Genomic DNA, 8,555 nt, shown 5'->3' with positions numbered 1-8,555 from the left:
GAGGCGAGGCTGGGGGGAAATCACACGGAGGCTGTGACGCTTGCGAGGGAACCGCGGCTCTTTCTGTCTCTGAAATAGAGATGTAGGTGAAAAACAAGGTTGTAGAATGAGTCACGGAGGTGTAGAAGTGGCAGGAACACGGAAAAAGTCATTTGTGTCCTGTCTCTCGCTGCAGGGCAGGAGCTGGCTTAGACCTGGTATCAAACCTCTTCTTTAAATCTCCTGGAATAAAGGTGAGAAAAAGGGGAAGTAGAAAGGAAAGAAACGTGGGAAGAGCCTGCAGGATTTCTTCACTGGGCTGCCATTCCCTGCGCAGTGTTTGTGCTTCCTTGAGCCTTATGTGGAAGGAGCAGCCTTTGAGGAGGGTCTTCATTGGTTTTTTTTTATTATATGCAGCAGGACTAGTAAAATGGCCAAGCCTGTAGGCATCAGCCAGAAGTTCCCAAGGTGATGGTTACTTCCTTGTCTCAATATTCACACTCCCTTTTAATGAAGACACAGAGCCACTTTGTTCCCACAGCCTGAAACTTTCCATCTGAGCCATTATTTCTTTCTGTGCACAAGAAATCTTGTCCACACCTCACACAGTTCTGCTGATACTGGTGCATTAGCCTAGGCAGGACCAGGCCCTTCACTGTTGCTCTTCAAATGACCATCTGATTTTTATTTTTTTTTTCCAGCTATAACCTGTGATTATTGAGTATTGTCATCTTATGCTTTCCCCCTGTCCATCTAATTAAGTTTCCTCTTCGGAGGTGAGAGCCCTGTGTCCCTCTGTATGTCAGGATCCCCTGCCCCCAGCCACACACATGAACTTTGGGGTCTGGCAGTTTTATTTGTAGAGGTGACATCATGGCTTTTTTCCATGGCAACTCATCACAGTGCCCAGGAGGATGCTGAACACAGGAACTGAACGCGAGGAGATTTTCAATGGGAACAGAGCAGGCAGCTGAAAGCAAGTCTGAGACATTCATTAATTAATTAGGGTAAAAAGAAAAAGGAACATGGGAAGTCCCAGAGACCGATGGGCACTTTAGCTGCAGAAAAAAAGAGATGCTCATGCTTCCCAGTGTAATGTTTTCTTGCAGAGACACACACCTCCAGTAAAGAGATGTAACTGGGATTAGCCCCATTTTAGAGATGAGAAAATTGAGGCATAGGAAACGAGGAGAACTGCCTGGGGTTAGGCAGCGTTGGCTAGAGGCAGACCTTGCCAAGCCCTCCTTTCTAATCCTCTACCTTAGCTGCAATAATTTATTGGGATTTTCAAGGCTCTGGGGACTGCCGGTGAGGTGTGATAATGCCGGCGGTTGTGGGTGTTTCTGTGTTGCCTCTTCTGTACATGAAGAAAGACTTTTCTCCATCAGCCTCTAGGGCAGGGGTGGGTTTCTAGAGCATGTGCTCAGCCACCCGTAAAGGGTCCTTGATTTTCCTGGGCACTCTGCTGTCATGTAATTAAATATTTATACTTTTAAACATGAAATAAATATTCAGATTAATTGAACATTAATTAAATACTTAATTCCCCTCATCAGCGGACTTTGGCTGTGCTAGAACTAGAGATCTCAGGAGGGCAGGTGTTGCACCGTGGAATTTCATTGGCATTAACTGTGGTCCTTATCCACCAAACAGGTCGGAGGCTCCTTGTCTGTACACATACCTGCACAGAGGAGGTGGCAGTCCTTGCTTAGCTCTGTGTTACCCCTTTTTATCACCACCATCTACCAACAGGGTGATTTTTTTTTTTTTTTCCAGAGCATTTCAGGATGAGGAAAACTGCATTTACATACAGAGCAGTGCATGGAGATAAGGAGGAGTGCTCATTGCTCTCCATCTAGCAGGATATTTGGTTTAGGGTTGGGTTTCTTTCTGGGTTTGGTTTTTTTTTTTTTTCCATCATGCCCAAACCTCCCAGCCCATTGACGCAGGGTGTTCAGGGTGTGCAAACATGAGGGCGCTGCGCTTGCGTACTCGTGTAACATTCAAGCATGAGTGAGCTGAATAATGAGTGGGCCAGAAGCCGGGAAAGCCTGCCCTGTGCTTGGCCACTGAATGCCCTTGAGCTGGTCTCATAACTCACCTGCGCTAGTCCCAGGCATGAAACAGGACTGGAAATACTCCTCTGCGGTGCCTTGATGTTTAGAGATGCTGCCTACCACTGCTTATTATCTGACCCTGGGTGGGTAAGCCACAAGTGAAGAGATGGGACTTCTGGTGAGCTCAAATTCTATTTTTAGCTTGTCCTCCCCCAAAATCCATGTCTCATTTACGCTTGTGCTGCAGCCCATCTGATTTCTCAGCTGCTGCTCCCTGGGAGGAGGTGGCCCTTACTGACAGTGGGGTTTCCTAAGCATGGCCAACCTGGAGAAGATGAGGAGGAAAGAAAGCCGGTCGAAGGCCCCGGTGAGCTGCTTTGGCACGTGGCAGTACATTTGAACATCATGTTGGTGCCCTGGGTGATGCAGCCTCACCCTCAGCGCTAAATATTAGTTCCTGCTAAAACGACTCTGTTTCTGTTCTCCCAAGGTCTCACATCTGCCTCAGCCTCCATGTCGGATCCTGCTCTGTTTTATAAATAAATATGCCGCAGCTACCAGATTTGTTGGTATGAATCCCAGGATTTCTCCTGACATATGTTATTTTCTTCATAGGAGCCAAAAGCCATAGTAAGCAAACATTTTAATAGGCGCTGGAAAAATGGGACGTGGGGTTCTCTGTGGCTGATTTATTTGTCTAGCAAGAACCATAAATTCTCAAGCTTCAGGGCTTAAGTCAGCCTCTGGGAGTTGGGCTTAGGGAAAAAGCTCTTGACTAGGCATTTGCTTGCAGAGTTTCTTGCCATTTTCCCTAAAGCACGTCCTTCTCGGTGAACACAAGATGGTTTATTAGGGATGCCATACATCTGGTCGCCCCAGTCCTCCTATGATGTGGATGTATGTTTAGAGATGGGGGGGGGGGAAGAAAATACTCTGGTTTCATCTGAATGCAGGTGGAAAGGAAGATTTGGGGGTTACAGGGAGAAGATGTTTTAGCACAGAGTCCAGTGGGTGAGTTTAAGGGCTTGGTCTGCCGGCGGTGGTGGATTTACTGCCAGGGACGGGTCTGTGGTGGGACACTCAAACCAGACAGATTTGTGGGTGGGTCCGCATCTCTGCATAGGATGAGGTGGGGGGGAAAAAACCCTCTGTCCTCCTGCAGATCAGTGCTGCATAGGGGAGCTTTTCCTCTCGAGGGAGACAGTGATATTTTCAATGATAGCGAGCTGCTTCTCAGTAGCAGCGCCGTTATCACTGAATTTAGGTAGCAGCGAGGAAGAGCTTTACCTATCTGCGTGCTCTGACGCAGGCTCGGCGCCCAGCTCTGCTTTGGGACAGTGGCTGAACTCGTGCCTTTCCTGCTGCCTCAGTTTCCCCTTTCATCTACAAGTCGTTTTTCCTGCGTTTAAGTGTAAGCTGCTCAGGGCAGGGACTGTATCCCGCACAAGCACATCCCACTGTAACAGCACTGCTCCCCTTTGCCCGTGGGGAGGGTCCCCTTTAGACCTCCTGTATGCCCCACAGCCGGGGCACTGCTCGGTGAGGGGCTTTGGGATGTGCCTGGGGAGGAAAGGGTGGATGAGCAGAGAAGACAACACCAAGGGGAGAAGAGGGGAGATCTGGCCTAGGGCTGCAGAAGACCCGATTTTTTGGGGCTTTAGGATGCTTTCCTTTTTTTTTAAAAAGAGGAGGGGGAGGACAGAAGTGAAAGGCAATGGGAAAAAGGGGGGGTTTCCACTCCCAGCAGCTGCTGCGGAAAATCTCACTGTGGGGAAGCAACTTACGGTGATCGGTAAGATAAGTTCGGACGCCGGCTTGCATCCCTCTTTCTCTGCCAACTTGCCCATCTCAAGGGCATCTCCTCTGCCCTGGGTGGGCTTCGCCCCTTCCTCTGCAGCCGCTGGGAGCAGGAGGGGAGCGAGGGGAGGAGGCGAGGAGAAGCCAGCGGTGTGTGTACAGGGTGATTGTCATGGTTACCTCCCTGACAAAACAAATGGCTCCACTTAATGATGGTCACCCAAACAGCTCCGGAAAGTGTGCGCTCATCAGCTGGCTGTCAGTGGGAAGCAGGGTGCTGGCTCCCGGTAGCGAGAAACCCTCCCCAGCTCCTGGACAGAGCTTCACCACAGGGGCACATGTTGCTGCAGTCCGTTAGGTAAGCCCCCTTCCCCATCCCAGACCCCCATGGACCACCCCGCAGCCCCAGCATCGCTGCCCGGTGGAGAGGGCCCAGGGGAGGGTATGGAGGGGGCGAATGCCACAGGTTGCTGAGGTGGCTGTTGTGCAGCGCTCCCCCCCACCCCAAGCCCTGGCGCTTGCTCTCTCTCCCTCTCTCCCTCCTTTTTTTTTTTCCTCTCTCTCCTTATCTCCGTCTCTCTGTGTCTTTCAGAGACAAAAGCAGTCTGAAGCTGTGCCTGCCGCCTTCGGGATTTCTTCTGCCCTTCCTGCCCCCCCAAGCCCAGCTGCGGGCAGTTGCAGGGGCTGGCAGGAGTGGGTGAAGTTGCTCCAACCCCCCCATCCCCTTCCTCCTCCTCCTCCTCTTCCTCCTCCTCTCTCTTCTTCCAGGAAAGGTAAGAAAAGCAGCGGCTACTCTCCAGTTGCTCCTGCACCTTTTTAGCAGGCTGGGCTGTGTGTGCTCTGCAGGGGTGTGTGTGTGTGTGTGTGTGTGCGGGCTGTTACTTCCCAAGGCTGTGCACAATCTCAGCACAAAGCCGCTCTGTGAAAAGATCCCTGTCATAATATTTCTGCAGGCACAAGCCCACACTTTGCAAGCTGCTGCTTCCCTGCCTTGCCTTTTCCCAGCTGGATGGTGAGCCCCTGAGCATCCCTCCCCTCCCCAAAATTGTACAGACATTAATAGTGACTGTCTTCGTCTCCCTGCAGGCAGGGGACAGGGAAAGCAAAGGAGGCTGGCTGGTGGGGGGGATGGTGCTGGGGGTGATGGGCTTTTGCTCTCCTGGGCAGCCAGGTGGGATATCCCAGCTGTGGACACACTGGTTTGGGGGAAGGGAGGACTGACCTTGGCAGGGTGAGGGGAGACTCTGCTCCCCCTGCTAAGGGCCAAAGCACCAAGGACCTGGCTCGCATTCGCCACGCTTGGATGGGGCAGGGCAGGACAGGGGTGGATGGAGAAGTGCTGTGCTGCTCCTGGATGCCCTGTGTGTCTCCTTGGCTCTGGGTGTATCCCAAGGCTGGCTGCCTGGCAATTTTAGCGCAGCCGAAGGGTGTCTGGGCTAAAACCTCCCTCGTTGGCTCAGCCCAGAGATCTTCCACACACTGGTGCAGCTGTGAGCCCAGCGAGGCAGGGGTTAACTAAACCTGTATCAGAAATGCCGTCTGCACAGGGACGTGATTGACATCTCTAGAAACAGGACTTGGGACATGAATCGTGGTCCTTGAGACCCAGCTTTGGGGCAAGACTGATGGCCCAAGAGACCTGCCAGGGGTATGATTGACAGTCCCTGGAATCTGGCTCTGCTGGGGCTGTCAATCACATCTCAACCTGGTGCTGCATCACCCTGGGAAGGGGGACCCCAGCTGCTTATTCTGGGTGCCCTTCTTGGCTGGGTGCTGGCAGGAGCCGTGTGCTCCCCCAACCTTCCCCCGCTCTCCATATCCGAGGCCTCGGGGTGCCCGTTGGGGCAGCACTGGCTGGCTCCCAAAGGGATGCGTGCCTCTGGCCAGAAATCTTTGTCACTGCTTTGGCAGCGGGGTACCACGTTGTCACCCTTCAGCAGACCTGCAGCGGCTCTGGGGTGAAGCACAGCGGCTGTTTTGCTGGTTTTCCCGGCAGGTAAGATACTCCGCACTTCCAGTTTGAGGTGAGATGGGAGAATGGCTCCCGGAGCTTTTCATGAGAGGTTCCCACAGGTCTGCCATGGTGGATCCACATCTCTTCCCGGAGGTGCTGCTGTTAATCAGCAACGCCTCTCCCCCCTGCCCTGTGCAGGGGCTCGGACAGGAGAGTGCTGTATGTGCCATTTTGGACACTGTTTGTTCCTATTGCTTCCTAGAAATGTTTTGGGGGCTTGATCCCAGTCCCCTGGCAAGGTTTGAGCCTCGTGCTTTGGGGGACAGTGGCTGGAGAGGTCCTGCATGTTTTAGGCGTGACCTGCAGCTGATGCAGATCAGGTAGGGATCCCCCTGCAACGTGCCCATGGCTGCTCCCCAAGCCATACTGCCCTTGCAAAACCAGGGGAAATACCAAAGCGTGGCTCTACTCGAGAGCCCCGAAAGTTTGGGCAGCGCAGGGCTTCTCCTTCTTGGTTTTGCAAACAGGTGGGAATTTGCTTCCCCGTGGCAGTGGCCCAGCAGCTCCCAGGGTTGTGGTGCAACAGGCACCCCGCCACCAGCGAGGGAGGTCTGTCCAGGGCTGTACATCTGTGTCTCTGCAAGGCACACCGGCTGTAATCATCCTGACAAGCCACTGGATGTCAGTGTTGATTGATACAGATGAAGTGGAAGGACTATTTTACACAGCTGCAGAGAAACAGTCACCCTCCTAGCAGTGTGGCTATGACCTAGGTCTGGCTTGGAGCTGGAGGTGAGATTTCCAAGGGAACCCATTTGGGGCTGGTAAGAGGTTACAGCAGGGCGGTGCAGCGGTTCAGCAGCCCCAAAATGCATCCGTCGCAACGTGTGACACCAGGGCTGGGCTTCACACGGCCGCGTTCTTGTCTTGGAGGGGCAAAAGCAACCGGGGCTGCCTCTGGACATCTGCCCTTCAGACACCAGGGCCAGGTGCGGATGTGCTGCAGGCAGCATGCGGTTTTATCCCAGCTGCCAAGTGCTGGTTTGGTTCTTACTGGCCTGTTGTTGGCTGTGGGTGCCAGGGACCCTGTGGTGGTGGCACTGCTGGGACCCCAGCCTGCTTCTGGGAGTTGGGCCCTGTGCAGAAGCCAGGCTGTGTGCTCAGAGTTTGCTGTGTTCTTCTATTCAATGCATGAAAATACACCTTAGAAAAGCATTATTCTGCCTCTGTCTTTACTACATGTGCTCAAAAGCCGGATTTTTTGAGGGCACATCAGTGCTTAGAGATGCAGGTAGGCACCCAGGCAGCTCTGAGCAGCTCTCCAGGCATCGCACCCCCTTTTCAGGCACATAAACACCCTTTCCAACCCAGTCCTTTAAAATCCAGCCCTAAACCTCACCCGTGTGTTGGGGCAGGCGCCTGCAGCCAGGTGGAGTGGCTGGTGCAAGCTCTGGGCGAGCCTGCGCGTCGCAGTGCCGTCTGCGCTCCAAATCAAAAGCCCTGCGCACTCTGGACGTCATGGGGACCGTCCGCAGACGTCAGTGCAGCATCAGTGCCTTGCCTGTAAATCGTGCACAGAAATTGGCCAGGGGTATAACCTGGAGTGGGGCGAGCACATTACCAGCATCGCTCCCTCCTCCGTGGCCATGAAGAGGAGCAGACTGTCAAGGAAAGAACATTTACAAAGCAAGGGGAAAAAAAAAAAAAAAGGAAAAGATGGTAGCATCCTGGTGTGCCAGGTCCTGAGTGTGGCTGGCCAAGGGATGATTTCTGTCCCCAGCTCCGACCTGCTCCCTGGCTGATGGGATTATGGGTGTGGGGTATTTTAGGTGATGCAGCAAGCTGGCTGAAGGTATTTACCAATGGTTTCCCCTTCTCCCAGGATGCCAAACGCAGCGTGAGGCCGTGGGTCGGGAGGCATCTGCCCGGGTCTGTGGGTTGGCCCCACGCCTGCTGTGTGCAGGAGGCAGGGCACATTTCGTGGCAGTGAAGGGACATGCTGGATGCAGGGATGCCCTGTATGGCAGTGATGCCGGGGGTAATTTTTGGGATGTGGGATCCTGCCAGCTCCCATCCTGAGGGTCCAGCCCCACGACCTGGATGGAGATGGAGCGCAGGTCCTGGAGCAGCAAAGGCAGGATGGGGAGCAGCCGAGGGGGACCAGTGGTGGGCTTCTGGCAGGGCAGAGGAGAGAAATGCCAGCTCTCCTACTGCTCTCCCCCACACCAGCCTCCCCGCTCTCCCCTTTCCATGCTGCAGTCACTTGATGGCGTTGGTGACACGATCTGTGCGGAGCAGCCCCTGGGCTGTGCTGGTAGGAGCCTGCTGTCTCCCAGCCCCATCCAAAGGGCTTTCGTGGGGGAAGCAGCCAGGAAGAGCCCTCCGAGCCCTCTCTGTCCTTGTGGGATGGTTTTTGCAGCTGGCATAGCAGGCAGGGCTGGCGCAGGGCTCCTCTGAGCCACACTGGAGCTGCAGGATGGGTGCAACTCTCCTGGCTTGCTTTGTACAGGACATGGCACGGGGCTCTGCGTCCCACCAAGGGTCCCTTAACACTTGTGCTGGCCTCGGTGATGCTGAAATCCCCGCTGGCAGAGCAGCTCCCATGGGAGGCATGTCCTCAGTCTCCTGTGGGTGCAGAAGTGAAGGACTTGGATCTCAACCATGGCTCTGCTGTAAGTCTCTGCAGCCAAGAGAGCTGCCAGGCTGAAGCCACGCTCCTGGAGCCTGAGTTCACCTTGCTGGCAACCCTGTAATGAATTCCCATTGTG

Source organism: Buteo buteo, chromosome 5 (assembly GCF_964188355.1).
Source record: "Buteo buteo chromosome 5, bButBut1.hap1.1, whole genome shotgun sequence".
Taxonomy (NCBI): Eukaryota; Metazoa; Chordata; class Aves; order Accipitriformes; family Accipitridae; genus Buteo; species Buteo buteo.
Note: the sequence above shows the minus strand (reverse complement) of the source record.